Source organism: Odocoileus virginianus, chromosome 4, assembly GCF_023699985.2.
Source record: "Odocoileus virginianus isolate 20LAN1187 ecotype Illinois chromosome 4, Ovbor_1.2, whole genome shotgun sequence".
Lineage (NCBI taxonomy): Eukaryota > Metazoa > Chordata > Mammalia > Artiodactyla > Cervidae > Odocoileus > Odocoileus virginianus.
This window is the reverse complement of record NC_069677.1, coordinates 66,031,737-66,047,120: the sequence shown is the minus strand read 5'-3', so window position 1 is coordinate 66,047,120 and position 15,384 is coordinate 66,031,737. Positions and strand designations below refer to the sequence as shown.

General features: G+C 43.7%; 1 protein-coding gene and 1 non-coding gene across 10 annotated transcripts in view; both read left to right on the top strand.

Moving 5' to 3' along the window:
* ZBTB38 (zinc finger and BTB domain containing 38) overlaps positions 1 to 15,384 on the top strand; it is a 131,124-nt gene that overhangs the window by 79,204 nt on the left and 36,536 nt on the right. For 6 of the 9 annotated variants that reach the window (XM_020879291.2, XM_070466665.1, XM_020879296.2 and 3 more), the window contains one exon: positions 8,021 to 8,125. The gene's annotated coding sequence lies outside the window, so the exon portion shown is untranslated. Of the gene's footprint in view, positions 1 to 6,477; positions 6,585 to 6,886; positions 7,227 to 8,020; positions 8,126 to 10,809; positions 14,626 to 15,384 lie in introns of those variants that run through there. The other 3 variants (XM_070466667.1, XM_020879292.2, XM_020879295.2) reach the window with 3 other exon arrangements.
* Positions 13,108 to 13,180, top strand: TRNAY-AUA (transfer RNA tyrosine (anticodon AUA)). The gene has a single exon. It is a non-coding gene; the product is annotated as a tRNA-Tyr (tRNA).

The window sequence follows — 15,384 nt, the reverse complement described above, 5'->3', positions numbered from 1 at the left end:
GTGCCGAGCGCAACGTGGTGTCCCTGCCCCGAGGGCCTTACAAGCCAGTGAGATGAGAAAACAAAAGCCACCAGCTGAGAATGTGGTTAAAGCCCAGAAGGGCAGTGCCCTTGTAATTTTTCCCCCTTTTCTCTTGTTTCTTGAGCTGTGGAAGGGAAGTAGGGGACCTGTAGTAGGGAAACAGAGGGGTTACACTGAAAGATTAGAAAATGCAAGGTATTGGGGAAACGATGTGAAAGCGAGTGGGATGGTCATCTGGCGGGCCACGTGGGGAGATGGGACGACTGCGGACCGAGGGGGCAGCAAGGAGGTGGGGAGGGGGTGCAGGAAATCAGGGATAGGGAACAAAGTGGGCAGTCAGGAGGCAGGCTGCTGTGCCGCACCCTGAAGCTGGGGTTGCCGGGAACAGGGGAGAAAGAGAGGTGCGGTGGCAAGGAGTAAAAGGAGGCTGGGAGAGCCCCTGAGACGCAGGCTGTGTATGGGCTGGGTGCTCCCGTGTTCTGTCTGGCTTCAGTCATGATGTTGGCCTCGGGGCTCCACTGTCCCACCGTGGCTATGACGAAGAGCCTACAGATTGGCCTCCCTAGGATGATTTATCCCAGGGTCTAGGAAGTCTCTTTCCCAAGGCTCCTATTTTCATACTGGGACCACCCCTAGCCCTGCCGCTGTCACTTGGCTGGATCTGGACTAAATTTTAAATGGGCAGATTTTTACATGTGTTGTGACCAATTGCTTTTCATTTTCCACAAAGCTCAGCCTGGAGATAGACCCAAAATATGTGTTTTAGGTGGCTTCCCTGGTGGCTCAGATGGTAAAGAATCTGCCTGAAATGTGGGAGACTCAACTTTGAACCTTGGAGTCAGGAAGATCCCCTGGAGAAGGGAAAGGCTATCCACTCCAGGATCCTTGCCTGGAGAATTCCATGGCCATAGATGCATGGAAAATTTTAGAAACTCTTTTGCCCAAATCATGTTGCCCTCAGCAGGCATGCAGCTCAGCTTTTGAAGCTCACAAAGCCTGTCTTTCCTTGCTTTTCACCCACCTATCCACGCTCTGCTCTGAGTGTCCATTAAGCCATCCGCAGTGGATTCTGATTGTTTGAGTCCCATGGTCTCCAGAAGCACCACCCATGGCTGGCACGTCAGCACGTAGAGCTGCCATCATCCTGTTCTTGTTGCTCAGCTCTTGTGGGAACATGAACCCCAGACTTCAGTTGCTGTGGGAATGGTATGTTCACTTTATTCTGTTATATTGAGAGAACTGTGGCCCAGAGAAGTTGTGACTTCTTTAGGTCACTCAGAGAGTTAAGTGGCCTCGTTTAACTCCTAGTCCAGTGCTCTTTCTGCTAAATCAAGATGCTTTTAGGTCACATGGGAAACCCGCTTCTAAACTAGAGGTTGGCAGACTTTTTCTGTAAAGGGCCAGATAGTAAATATTTTAGCTCTGTGAGTGGAGGCAAAACTGAGGATGTTATCTGCATATTTATATAACGACAAAGAAAACAATTTTTCACAAACTATTGATGAAATTAAAAATATACTAATATATAATATGAATTATATATAATGTATATACTGTCATAGATACAAAAATGAATGGCTGTGTCCCAATAAAATTTCACTTATGGGCAATGAAATTTGATTTTCATGTAACTTTTCATGTCATGAAATATTTTCTTTTTTTTTTTCCCAATCATTTAAAGATGTCGAAACCATCCTTAGCTTGTAGGTTATACAAAAACAGTTGGCAGGTGGAATTGGCCTGTAAGATAGAGTTTGTGGACTCATTTTCTAAGTCAAAAGCTGCAAACTGGGGGCCCACTGGTCAGTCCGACCCACATATGTGCTTTGTTTGACTTCTAACAATAGTTTTAATTGAATCCATTGCCAACTTTGTTTTCTGTTTAACTATATTACTCTTTTTCTTCTAATTATAAAAGTAATATATACTTACCTTGAAATAATTTGGAATGGTACCATTTTGACATGCATTCTTTCAGTCCTTTATGTATGCCCAGTGATTATTTTAATAGTTGAGATAATATTTTTATAGACAATTTTGTATCTTTCTATTTACTTACTATACCATAAGCATTGCATATCACTTTAAAGTCTTTCATTAATATAATCTTTTAAAACTTTATTATGAAAATCTTAAACACGTGTACAACATGGAAAAACTACTTCAGTGAAATCCTGTATAGTCATGGCTCAGTTTCAACAATTCTCAATAACTGGCCAATCTTGTTTCATGGAAATCCTCATCTGTATTACTTTAAAGCAAATCCCAGATCACACTGCTTTATCTCTAAATATTTTAGTATGAGTCTCTAAAAGATAAAGATGCTAAGAGAGAACATTTTTTTAAAGGAAATAAATGCTAAAGTATTTAGGTATAGAAGAGAATAATATTTGCAACTTACAAATGATTCAAGAAAAAAAATAGATAAAAAGGTAGATATAGGTGTGGTATACATAGGGTTTTTGTACTGCTCTAGCAAGTCTTCCATAACTTTGAAACAGTTCTAAATAAAAAGTTTTTAAAATGTGGAATACTAAAAAAACATGAAAAATGTCAACTAGTAAAAAAGAAAAATAACCACAGTATCATTATCATATCAACAAATAACAATAATTCTTTACTAATATCAAATATCACAGTCAGCATTCAAATCTGTCCAGTTAGGTCATTAAAAAAAAAGTGTTCAAAGCACAATTCCAAATAAGGTTCATACAGTACAATTAATATTTCCTTAAATTTTATTTAATCAATAGGTTTCCTTCCCTCTCTTCCTGTCATCCTTGCTATCATCATAAAAATTTTGTTGAAGATAAAATTTGTCTGACTCATAGTTTCCCACAGTCAGAAATTTGAGATTGCATTCCTTCATGCTGTTTTACATGTTCTTCTATCTCAGAGATTTTCTATAAATTAGAGTTACAGCTAAAGGCTTGATAAGATACAAATTCATTTTCTTTTTTTAATGTGGTCAACATTTTATATATTTTATATAAAAATCCTGATTTGGACTCCATTGGAAAATTCTGCAGATCTGGCGTTCTCATCTGACAACAATGAGTCTGGGGTTGGGGAGTGACACCCCCATTCCCCACTTAGGTGGGACATATATGACCCTCTAGGCCCCAGTTCCTACTACTTCCTGCCTGGCTCCCAGGGGTGGGGAGCTGCCACCCCTGTCTACACCCTACCTCTGCAAAGATTTTGGTAGACTTCTCAATATGACATCACAAGAGGCCTCTCAGAAATGTGGTGGGGATTATAGAAGATTTGGACAGGGACTTTCTTAAAATGCTTGAGGGGAAAGAGATAAGTAGCTACAGAAGAGGAAGCCAAGTGATAGAACCTGGTGAGTGCCCAGATGAGGGGAAGAGAGAAATAAAACAATAAATTAACCGAGTAGAGGAAGAATGGGAAGTGGAATGACTTCCAGATTCCTAACCCATGGTGGAAAACAAAGGAAGCAAGTGGGTTTATGAGACAGGCTTTAGACTTTTTATATATGATGAGACTATGGAAACCTTAAAAAAGAGAAAGAAGGGGGGGCAGTAAATTGGCCAAGAATCTTAAATCAGAAAGCTCAAACAGGCAGTCATAGCATAATAGAAATCATGCAAGGATTAAACAAAATGAGGTAGAAAACAAGGAAAGCTTCCTACAAAAGGCCACTAGAAAAGGATCAGGAGCCATGCTGGGGAGATGTTGAAGAGCTACTAAGAGTAGAAATTTAAGACTTTTAAGACTAAAAGTCTTAGGATATTTTTTTATTTGCAAATGCACTGAAAAGTATTATAAGGATATAAAAATATATCATGCTTAGTTGCTTTGAAAGGAATAAATCTTTGTAGAAAAGAATAAATATTATAACAAGTTGGGATGTTCTTGGAAATTTCCAGATAGTTCCCCATACTCAGAAGAATGATTAAGAAAGAGAATATGTAACTGGTTATGAGGAAGGGTGGAAAATTTTGAAGGACAGGATGATTATGTAAGTTTTAGGCTGCAGTGTTTAAAACTGTTGCTGTGATATTTTAGTTATTAATAACAATTTGGGGGAAATCTACTCGCTTCTGGAGAAACATTTGGCTCTAATGAGAAAGAAATGCCACTGTTTGTGAATTCACAAGTGTATGTAAGGAGCCATTCACTTGCTAAGCCTCTTAGGAAAGCCAGAGCTGATTTCACCCTTAACAAGCTGTTGACAGCATCTGATCAAGGTACCACAGGGAACATGTTAGCAGCACAGAAAGTGGACTGTACAGTCAGACCTGTATTTAAATCCCTTTATGTCACTCAGCATGTGACCCTGGCAGCTTACCCACAGAAATTTTCTAGGGTATAGAAGTTGCTTACCACATGGGAACTAAGATTCTTACTGCTTGGATGGTAGAAACTTAGAACTGTGAATACTTGACTTCCAGCACCAATAACCATAATGCAGATGCTTCACACATATTATCCCATTTAACTATCAAAAAGCCCTATGAGGTAAGTGTAATATTAAAATCAGTGCCATTTTACAGATGAGCAAGCTGAGGCTCAGGGAGGTTAAGTAACTTGCCTAAAGTCAGCGAGTAGCCTTTTAAGTGACAAAGCTAGGCTTTAAACCCAGGCAGGCCAAACTGAATCCAAAGGCCAAACTGCCTCGCTGTGCCACCCTCCCACCTTCCAATCCCAGGAGGGCAGCATGGAGAGCAGTACCTCATACTGGCACTTTCCAACCTGAGGTTCCTAATCCCCATGCCTAGTTTTTCCAAAAGCATCAATGGAGACACATAAAGTTGCAATCAGACCAGAGATTTCTTTAGTTTGGAGTCCATGATTAACAATGGGTTCACTCAGGTTTTGAAGTTCTGATGGGCAATGACATACACACAAACATCCCAGCGTTGTTGTTCTATTAAGTGGGAAGATGAACCATTAGTTAATAAATGCAATTTAGTGGAATAGCTCTTTTTGAACATGACCCACAGAGAAAGAATAAAGGACGCTTGGCTTTGAGGAAGTTAGGAATTGCTAGTGTACATGTGTGTGCACGTTGCCCGACCTATTGGCCTTCAAAACCCTGTCTTTATTTTTAAATTACATGATGCTTTGATTTGACTTTAGGTCAGTATATTTCTCCTTGATTATTAAAATGTTTTACCAACTTTGTATATAATATTGGATTCTACTTTATTCATCAGAATCATCACAATCTTTTTTTCTTTTTGCATTGGGAGTGACTTTTTAAAAATTTTATTGGAGTATAGTTGATTTACAATGTGTTAGTTTCAGGGGTAGAGCAGAGCAATTTAATTATATATATTCATTCTTTTTCCAATTCTCTTCTCTTATAGTTATCACAGAATATTGAGTAGAGTCTCTGTGCTATACAGTAGGTCTGTTGTTGCTTATCTGTCTTCCAGTAATGTGTGTATATTCATCCCAAGCTCCTGATTTATCCCTGCTGCCCCCACCCACATGTTTGCCCTTTGGTAACCATAGGTTTTCCGTTAAGAATGTTCACAATCTTAAAACGTGATCAGGAACTAGGTTGCAGAGTGCTGTATTCCAAACTAAAAACAGGATGTTAAGTCATGCAAAGAACTTATCTTTTTAAACTGTAACCTGGGAATGCATCTCTTCAAAAGAAAATTAACAAATAAGACTCATACCACCAAAACGCAGAGAAGGTGGATGGTTTTGTAGAAAACAAGCAAACAAAACCTGTACAATATAGCTAACTAGGCTGGTAGCTCCTCCAAAAGGCGGGTTTGTGGCAGGCCTCAGTAAATACTTTTTCAATGAGCAGTCCCTGAATCTTTGGAGGAAAGGTCTAGCATAGCAGGCAGTCAGTGCGCGTTATTTCAGGAGGAGGCCTGGGTCTTTTGCCCGAACTAGCTTTCATAGCACGTTGGGAAAATCTATCTAGGTATCTCCTGTTAGCCATGGGAAAGCGCAGGTGACACTCGATTCCTGAGAATTTAAATGAAAGCCGCAGTTGACTTTCTCTGAAACCTGCCTCCCTTAAACGGGCAGGGGTTGGATGCTGTCTGGGATCTGGATGCGGAACCTGGGGACCCGTCTGCAAACCCAGGCCTGGTTCTGGTACGGACTAGGCTTTGTGGCTGTAGACCCCTAACTGGTTGCCCTTGGGACGGGTTCTGGGATCTCCCAAGAGGAGAGAGGCTGAGGCCGCAGCTCCCTTGGTGGCATTTGGGGCCCTTGTGGGCCCCCCCCACCTCTCCCCGTAGCGCCCAGGTTGGGTTTGGGGTCTTGCGGGGCCGAGGTGTGTCCCCACCCCACCCCCCCACCACGTCCCGGGCCTGCCTCTGTCCTCCCGAGGCCTGGTCCTGGGCTCGCTCGTTGGTGCCCCGGAGCCCGGCCCGCGGCTGAGGCCGAGGAGCCCTCTTCCCGGCCGGGTGGCGTCCCCAACCCCGCGCCGGGGGCGGGACGGGCCGGCCGAGCCGAGCCGCCGGCGTCCATTTTCTGGGCGGTGCTGCGAGACGCCGCGGCCTGAATCGCGGGTCCGGAAGCGCCATGGACCCCCGGGGAACGCTCTCGCGGGGCAGCGGCCGAGCCCTGTAAGTGCCAGCGCAGGGGCCGTGTGCGGGGTGGGCGGGCGAGGCGAGGCCGGCCCGACCCCTGCTCTCCCGGGAAGGAGCCTCAAAACCCGGTCGAGGGACGCTTGCGCGGGACTGGGAGCTCCGCGGACTCTGGAAAGCCGAGGTGTTGCGGGGACCCGGCGCCCGCAGGTGCCCGGACTCCTGGGCCCGCGCCCTGGGAGTCGGGGTCCAACCGCGGAGTCGGGCACGTTGCGCCGCAGCCGTGGCCCATCTGCAAGGCTATGCTGGAGGGCGGGGGTCCGGGGACCAACGCGTACCCAAGGGCGGGGGACGTGACGGGCTCCGGTCCAGCAGGCTCGGGAACAGCGCTGACAGTCGCATCTCCCCTCCCTCGTACCGCGACTGGGACCCCCATCCTGACCCACCCGGAACCTGAGGATTTCCCTGGTTGAGCACCAAAGCCCCTGGAATTGAATGGGAAGTGCGAAGGCAAGGGCCCTGCCCCCAGGGCTTTGCAATCTCAGCCTCTTACTTCGGCCGTAGTTAGGTCTCTGTTGGTACAACATGACCGCCCGCTGTTAGCCACTTTGCAGGATATATTATAAATCACCTGAGGTTTTAGTCTGTCCGTGGTGCCACTTTATAACTCCTCTTCTATAGGTAAGTGACTAATTACATTCTGGACTTTGGCCCAAATTAAATATCTCTTCTAAGGATCCATAATGGATGATACGTATTTTGGTGCCTTAGACATATTTTAAAGGTTAGAAACTTTTCTAATTATGAAGCTCAACTACTCGGTCAGGTTCTCATGGTTAAAAAGCATAGGAGGATTAGGTCCGCGGTTTTCGAGAAACTTCTAGTGAGGTACTATCTCTGAGGGTAGTGTTTTTCCAGCAAGAATAGAAACCCATTAGAGGATTGTGAAATCAGTTTAGTGGGTTGCTACCAGATTTTTTTTTAAAGATATAGAATATATAATGCAATATAAAAAAGAATAGACTAGAAAATATCAGAGTGCATTGCATATAATAAGAGTAAGTGTTGTTTTCAGGCTTTGGACTTTCAGTTTATGTAATATGATTTTTAAAAATGGTGGGTCACTGTCAAAAAAAGTTTTTAAACCCTGACTTACAGGTTAATAACCCAGGGTTTGGACTCTGGAGTGAACCTGTGTTTAAGTCTCGGGTCTAACATAGACCTTGAACAGATTTTGTGACCTTGAACAGATTCTGTGACCTTTCAGAGCCCCTTTTGATGCAGCTGTACAATGGGGGGATGTCTCCTGTGTTTTGAGGACTGTATGAGATCACCTATGTCAATTGCTTTACCCAGTGCTGGACTGACAGTAGGTGTTCAGTCCACATGCTTTTGGAAGTCACTTTTGTTTCTGATACGTTCGGTTCTGGCACCTAGTCATGAGACGTTATTCTTTTTGTTTTACTTCTTTTTAGATCTAGATGTGGAGGAAATGGAGGACTCGGAACCAAGGATTTCCAAGTGATTTCTTCCAAAGCTCAAGACACTAACTCTGTTAAAGCTGGTCTGTTCTAACTGAGGTAATCGAATTTGCATCTTTTGTACTCTACTTGAAATAGGCGATGTTTTTTTCTGAGGGACTAAACCGCTCCCAAGGAGCTTATGCTTTGTGGCCAGCAATCCACCAGGTTTGGGGATTACAAAGTGACAGTGACATTTAGGCAAGCTGTTATTAAGTAGACTTGATGTGTGAGGTGCCTGGTGATGAAGGGGGAACGAAAGCCTTCTAGTTCCAGTTCTGCCGGTGACTGTTGTAAGAGCTTCTGTGAGTCTCATCTTCTGGCTTCTTCAGGCCGGAAGGACCCACAGACGTCACCAAGGCCCAGAGAGTTTAAATGACTCTTCAGGGAGACCCAGTAGACTGGGTTGGGGCAGGCCTGGAGCTTGCATCTCGATTGCTCATTCATGCATTCAGCTTCTGGGCCTGCTACAGGGGGAGCACCGTGCTAGGCTCTGAGGATACACATATGAAGAGTCCACCCCCAGGAGGCACACTGTTCACACCAACATGTATTGACAGCCCAGCACACTAAGCTCCACCTTTGAGACATAGACAGAGCCCCAGATGATGGTTACAGCTACCACTGACCAAGCACTTTTGTGTGTGAGTGCAAGGCAGTGTGTTAAATGCTTTAAGTGCTGTGTTTTAACTTACTCCTCACAGTACCTCTGCGAAGTAAGGAAGAATAGATGTGAAGGATTGAAAGGTGAAAATGTAGGCAGGTCATGGAGGACTTTGCCTCTCAGACCACGTTTATGATGCACATTCAGTATGCACAGAGCACAGGGCTAGGACCACAGAGTTCAAGGTAGAGTGCTTGCCCTCCAGGAGCTTGAAACCTTAACTCCAGAGAGGCCGAGTCAAGAAGACAGTGCCTGCCAGTAGCCCCCATTTCCTCCGCCTACTTCTGCAGCAGTTGGAGTGTACCCAGAAGAGACCGGGGTAGTTGACGTATCACAGTTCTGGCCCCTCAATGCAAGTTTTTTTGTTTTTGTTTTTTCAAGTTTAACGTACTTTTCCATCCATCTGTGGAAACTGATGCTTTCAATTTATAAACAATAGTAAGACCGGCTCTGAATTCATTTATTCATTCAACAAATGTTTATTGAGCTCTTATTTGGGTATTTAAGGCATTTATTTGGGTATTTAAGACCAAACATATTACTCTTGTTTTTACAGTCATGATAATGGTCATGTTCATTCTCTTAGTGAGAAATTATTGCTCAACTGTTAGAATTTTTCTGTTACCATGCCAGAATATCAGCTTCCAAGGATGTTGGAGATTGACTTGTAAATAGGATACCAACTGGATAAATAGGAAAAACTGTTTTTAAAAATCTTCAGAATGGAGTTTCTTTTAAATTTTGATTTTGCTGTCACCATCACCTTTATCAGCAGAGAAAAAAGTATTTTGGCAAGGGGGCTCTCTTTGACTTGAAATGCTCTTCTCTTTTAGCTTATAGGCCACACAAGACACTGAATCTTCAAAAGTAAAGCAATTTAAGAGATGCTTTAATTTACAAGGGTCAAAGTTAGAAGTAGCTCCAGTGGTTGCCTTAAGTAACAGAAATCAGATTGTAAGCCTGGAATGCTACTTGTAATAAACTTAAGCTCCAAATGGAACAAATGAGATGTTGAGTGTGAATGTGCTTTGCAAACTTCTAGGAGTTCTATAAATGTCACAGCAAATATTTATCGAGTACCTACTTTGAAATCAGAAGAAAAGGCAGGGCAGAAACCAGAGACAGGGAGACCAGTTAGAACGGCACCACAATCCACCAAGGAAAAGGCAGGGTGGGAGGAACCTGGGGAAGGCTGGAAATGGATGATAGCAGTGAAATGGGAAAGGAACAGACGCAAAGGGAAAAACTGACCCAATCTGACATCTGAGTAGAGAAAAAACAGCTAAAGCTGACACTGAGATTTTCAGAGCAGTGGTACCCATGAAGACAACTTGGAGAAGGGTGAGGGACTGCATTTTCGAGGGCCTGAGTTTGAAGTGTTGAAGTATGAAGTATGATGTCCCCCAGACGATCAGTGGTTTTGCACCCCAGAGGGAGGCCAGGGTTAGTTTAGAATCACTGATATAAAAAAAGTTAAGAGATGAGAGAGCAAACTTTCCAGTGAAAAACCGTAGAGAGGCAAAGCTTGAGGAGGGAACCTTCTGAGAAAAGAAGGAGCTCTGGAGGGCCTAGCAAAAAGTCTGACAAGAGAGCAAGGAAGAATGAGAGAACAGGGCTCTGGCTAGCAGTAGAGGGTTTCCCAGAGGAGAGAGTGTGGAATGTTGGGCTTCTGCTTGGTCGCTTCAGTCACGGTTCCCAGGCAAGAGTACTAGAGTCAGTTGTCATGCCCTCCTCCAGGGGGTCTTCCCCACTCAGGGAGCGAACCCAGGTCTCCTGCATTGCAGGCAGATTCTTTACCACTTGGCCACCAGGGAAGCCCAGATGAAGGAGACAGGGGATATGAGGCCCAAGATGGCCATTGGATTGACAAGTGCTAGATCCCTTATTTGTTGTTTTCCTTTGTAACATGCTGTGACTTGCAGAGTGGATATCAACTGGTTTCATTTCCAAAAAAAAATGTGAAGACTCACCACAAAAATTTTATGCTAGCAAGCCCCCAAACACACTTCTGACTACTAAAATTTCAAGATGTTAAATGTGGTTTTGATAGTTGTCATCTTCTTTATTCTGTTGTCAACAGACGACCAAAGAATATCCGTTGATAGAAAGTTCTTAAAAACTACATTTCTGTTGATGCAAAGGTTTCTAACAGTAATCAGGTTTGTATTTTGCCTTTTGCCATATGACTGTTGTGTGACAGGAGAGAGAGAGAGAGTGTGTGTGTGTGTGTGCACTCGCGCACGCGCGTGTGTATGTGTTTTCATGGGCATATGAGCTTAGTACAATGGAATGAGAAGGCTGGGGTCAGATAAATCTAGTTTCATAACCTAGCTGGGCCATTTTCCAGATTTGTGACTTCAGAAAAGTTATTCTCTAAGCCTAACTTTTTCCATCCATAACTCAAATAGGATTATTTTGGAGACTGAGTAATATATAACTTGGTCAGGATCATGCCATAGTAAACAATTAATAAATGCTAATTCCATTCCCCTTACAATTTTTTAGGTATATGTGTTTTTGTCTAATATCTGTCTATACCTAAAGGCTTATTTTTATGACTTATTTTAGCATGTTCATTTTGTCATGGCAAGTGCATACCTTCCATGATAGCTAGTCTATCCTGTGAGAGTTCAAATGATCTGCAATTTAGTATGGATAAGAATCTACATGGGAAGGAATTCCCTGGTGGTTCAGTGGTTAAGACTTCACTTTTCAGTGCAGGGGGTGTGGGTTCAGTCTGTGGTAGGAGAGAAGATCCCACACACCTCATGGCCAAAAAACCAGAACACTGAATAGAAGCAATATTGTAATAAATACAATAAAGACTTCAAAAATGGTCCACATCAAAAAAAAATTTTTTTTATAAAAGATTACACCTGATGGATTGACTAAAATGTAGGTTCTCAGGTCCTTGGCACAGAGACTCAAATTCAGTAAATTTCAGGCAGACTCCTGAGAATCTTCATTTTAAACAAGTACTGCAGTGATGAAGATTAGCAAATGCCGGTTTTTAGGAAGCAGAGAAAGGAGATAAACCTGAGACTTGTTAGGCTGATTTCAAATCCATAAAGATGTGCCTGTGCTCAAAAGTTTTGTGTTATTCATGTTTGCGAATTATTTTGTAATAAGATAAAGACACATGGATCCCAGATAGTAAAGGAACGGTAGTCTTATCACACCCCACTGTTGCCATCTGCAGTGTATCCATAGCAGTGCTGGGTGACACAGCCCTCATATCAACTTCTTTCCTGTGGTAACACCCTGTTCCTATGCCCAGAGTTTGCAAAACCAGTGCAACTTTAAATGTTGTTACCAATAATATATTTAATGGCAGTAACAGTGCACAAGCACACCATTAAAATAGTTTGATGCATTTGTCTATCTGACTCTGTCTTCTGGTTGATAAACATCTGTGTCATTATATTTCCTTTTTCTTCACATCTTGTAATCATATACTTTTTAGACTAGTTCACATTGTTTCCAACCTCATTTTATAGGTGAGAGAATAATTTATCCTTTTTTCTCCTCCTCTTCCCAGCTCTCTTCTTTATTTATTCACAGGAAAGGATTGAGACATACATACATGTTTGGTGTTAAGCTATTTATGGAGAATATAAAACATATTTGACTCGTGTTTATTAAGTTGCACTTTACATTCCTTGTATGTAATTTAAAAATCATGTGACTCAATGAGGATATGTTTATTAAAACTCTATTGAGTCATTTTATAACTGTTGTTGGCATTCCACTGACGGTTCACTTCTTTTGGAACAGGATGCCAGTGTCCTGGAGCCTTGCTTAGAATCAGGGCTTCTATGTCTAAACCCATAGGCCCTGAGGGGAGAAGACTGAACTGAATTTCATGAAGACCATTCTGCCCCTTACGTACATTATCTCAGCCATCTTACTAGAATCTCCAAATAACTGGTGTGGCAGAAATTGAGTCTGAGAGGTTCGGTCTGATGTTGTAGACATGAGTTTTTCACACTCTGGGCTCTTATCTAGCTCCAAAGTCCAGCCTTCTGTCTCCACACCCCACGTAGTTTCCCCAGCCACATACTGAGAGCATGAAATAGCTCATCGTTCCTGATTGTGGCTTAGAGACCCTTGCCCCTGGTATTCCAGTAATCTCAGAATTTTTGACAAGAAGCGAATGGACAGAGGTAATATGTACACTTGAATTCATTCAACAAAAGTGAGCTCGGTGCTAGGTATCGTCAGATCAAGACCCTGCCCTCAGGGCCTCCCTGTCTTTCTCACCTGTTCTTATCTATCATCCAAGTACTGCTGCAGGCTTGTCTTTTAAAGAGAAGACACCAGTGGATTGCTGCACTGACCAGGTCAAAGATTTGTGTCTTGCTATAGCTGTCATTAGACTTCCCTGGTGGCTCAGATGGTAAAGCATCTGCCTATAATGCAGGAGACCCAGGTTTGATCCCTGGGTTGGGGAGATCATCTGGAGAAGGAAATGGCAACCCACTCCAGTACTCTTGCCTGGAAAATCCCATGGACAGAGGAGCCTGGCGAGCTACAATCCATGGGGTCGCAAAGATCCATGGGGTCGCAAAGAGTCAGACACGACTGAGCGACTTCACTTTCACTTTCACTTTATAGCTGTCACTGTCCCTGTGTGGGACTTTATGTTCCCAGAGTTGCTCTGTCACTTTGAAAGTTTAAAACAGTTCCTCAGGGGATTGCCCTGAGGCCCTAAGGAAGTCTACAGGGGTAAGAACCCAGAGCCCTGCAGTGGGGTTTTGAGGGGGAGGTCAGAGACCATCATGTAAAAGATCGGACTGGAGGGAGGCCTTGGACTGGTTCCCGTGACCCACTGTGCTGCCTTGGGAAAGAAAGGCACAGAACTGTGCTGGCTTGATTTCCTCACCTGTAACCTGAGGAAGTTTGGTTCAGTGATGGAAAAGGCTCCTTCCAGCAGTAATTCTACTTCCTCCCTGGCAGAAAAGCAAGCAGATGGTAATTCCATATCTGAGGTTGGTCAGAGATCCCAGTTGCGAAGCTCCCTCCCACTGTCCTCCAAGGGGTACTTGTACTGGCCAGACCTTGGGTCCGGCCTTTACCCATACACTTTTGAGGAGAGTGCATGGGTTTAAGGGTGGGAGAGATGGTCTGCTTTGGAGGAAATGAGGATTTGTTTCTACTGGTTGGGGAATCAATCAACAGGTGACAAAATGGGAGGTAAGGAATCATGTTTTGAAACTGTTTGGCTGGAAAGAACCTGAGAAGTAAACTAGCCCAGCCTCTTCATGTTCCAGATAAGAGAACAGAAGTGCAGGGAAGTCATAGGATTTGCTCAGGGTCATACCACTTGTGGCAGACAGGGAACAGAAGCTAGTGTCCCTTGCCTGTCCAGTTTGCTGCAGAAACAGGTAGGTCCTGTCCTAAGGTGGATTATCAGGAGAGCAGGAACGGGCAGTCAGCAAGCCAAGCCTAAGGAAGTACTGGCTCTCTCCAACTGTTCTGTTGACGAGAGCAGCCCGCCATGCCTGCTGGGCTTCTTACAGACGTCACCAGAAAGACACCACAATGCAAACTTCCTGTTCCATCGAAGCTCTTGGATTCTTGTCAATTAAGAGAGTCAGGAAAATTTCCTTTTAATCTAAGAGAGGCAGAAGGCTGTCTCCTATTTTTTAAAGCATTTTTCTCTCTCATTTAAGTGAAAATTACTAAGGTCTCCGATAATTTAGTTTTGAGAGGAATGTAGCATTTTCTCTAGGAGTATAAAGAGGAAGACCCAGCTCGCACAGACCATGTTGCTGGTCACACTTGTGCGCATGGTCCTCGTTGCCCCGTGGTCCTGAGGAATCCAGTGGCTGTTCAAGTGCTAGAGGAGCATCCTGGGGTTCTTTCGGCCACCCCCTGAAGGCCGGCTTTGTGCCAGGTGAGAACAGATACAAGCTGCCACTTCCTGCTTTGTGCATGGGATGTTGTTTCTAGGTCCCGTTCTGTTTGTGTCATTTTTCCTGTTTGTGTGTTAGAACACTTGTGATTATTTGCAGAGTTGATTATCACTAGATAATAAGACCAGCGATTCAGTAAAAACAGAGCTGAATTTATTATCTCGCCAGGCAGAAGACAGAGGCATTCAGAATCCGTCTCCCCAAATGCATAAGCACTTTCATGCAGGCATGGAGATTTCTGATTAGCTCTAATAGAACGCCGATTCACTTCTAGACCAAAGGGAGGATTTTTTTGGTCTCAGAATCTACTCAGCATTCTGGTCTGTCCCTGTGTAGACCCGTCTATTCTGGTCCTATAGTCCTTGACCTGAACTCAGAGAGCAGGGATGCGAAGGTCTCGAGTGGTCCTTGGTACTTGTAGGGGAGGCTGTGGCCAGTCTTACTGCATCCTGGGTCCCTGCTGCAAATTTCTTCTGTTGCCTATTCCACCCTTTCCCTCAGACTAATGCATGTTCCATCTTTGCTTTAAAACGGGAAGGGGTGGGAGGACCACTTTGAGCAAGCCGAAGGCACAGGGATAGACGGAAAAAGGGATGACGTGGCAGTGAAATGAAGCCCCAAATGGGGTTTTACTCAGACATTAGAGAACTGGCCTACCCCGGGTGCTGTGCTAAATCGGGTTTGAAAAAAAAAAAGCCTGACCTTTAAGATTTTTTCCTGTCAAGGTCTAGCAATTCTGG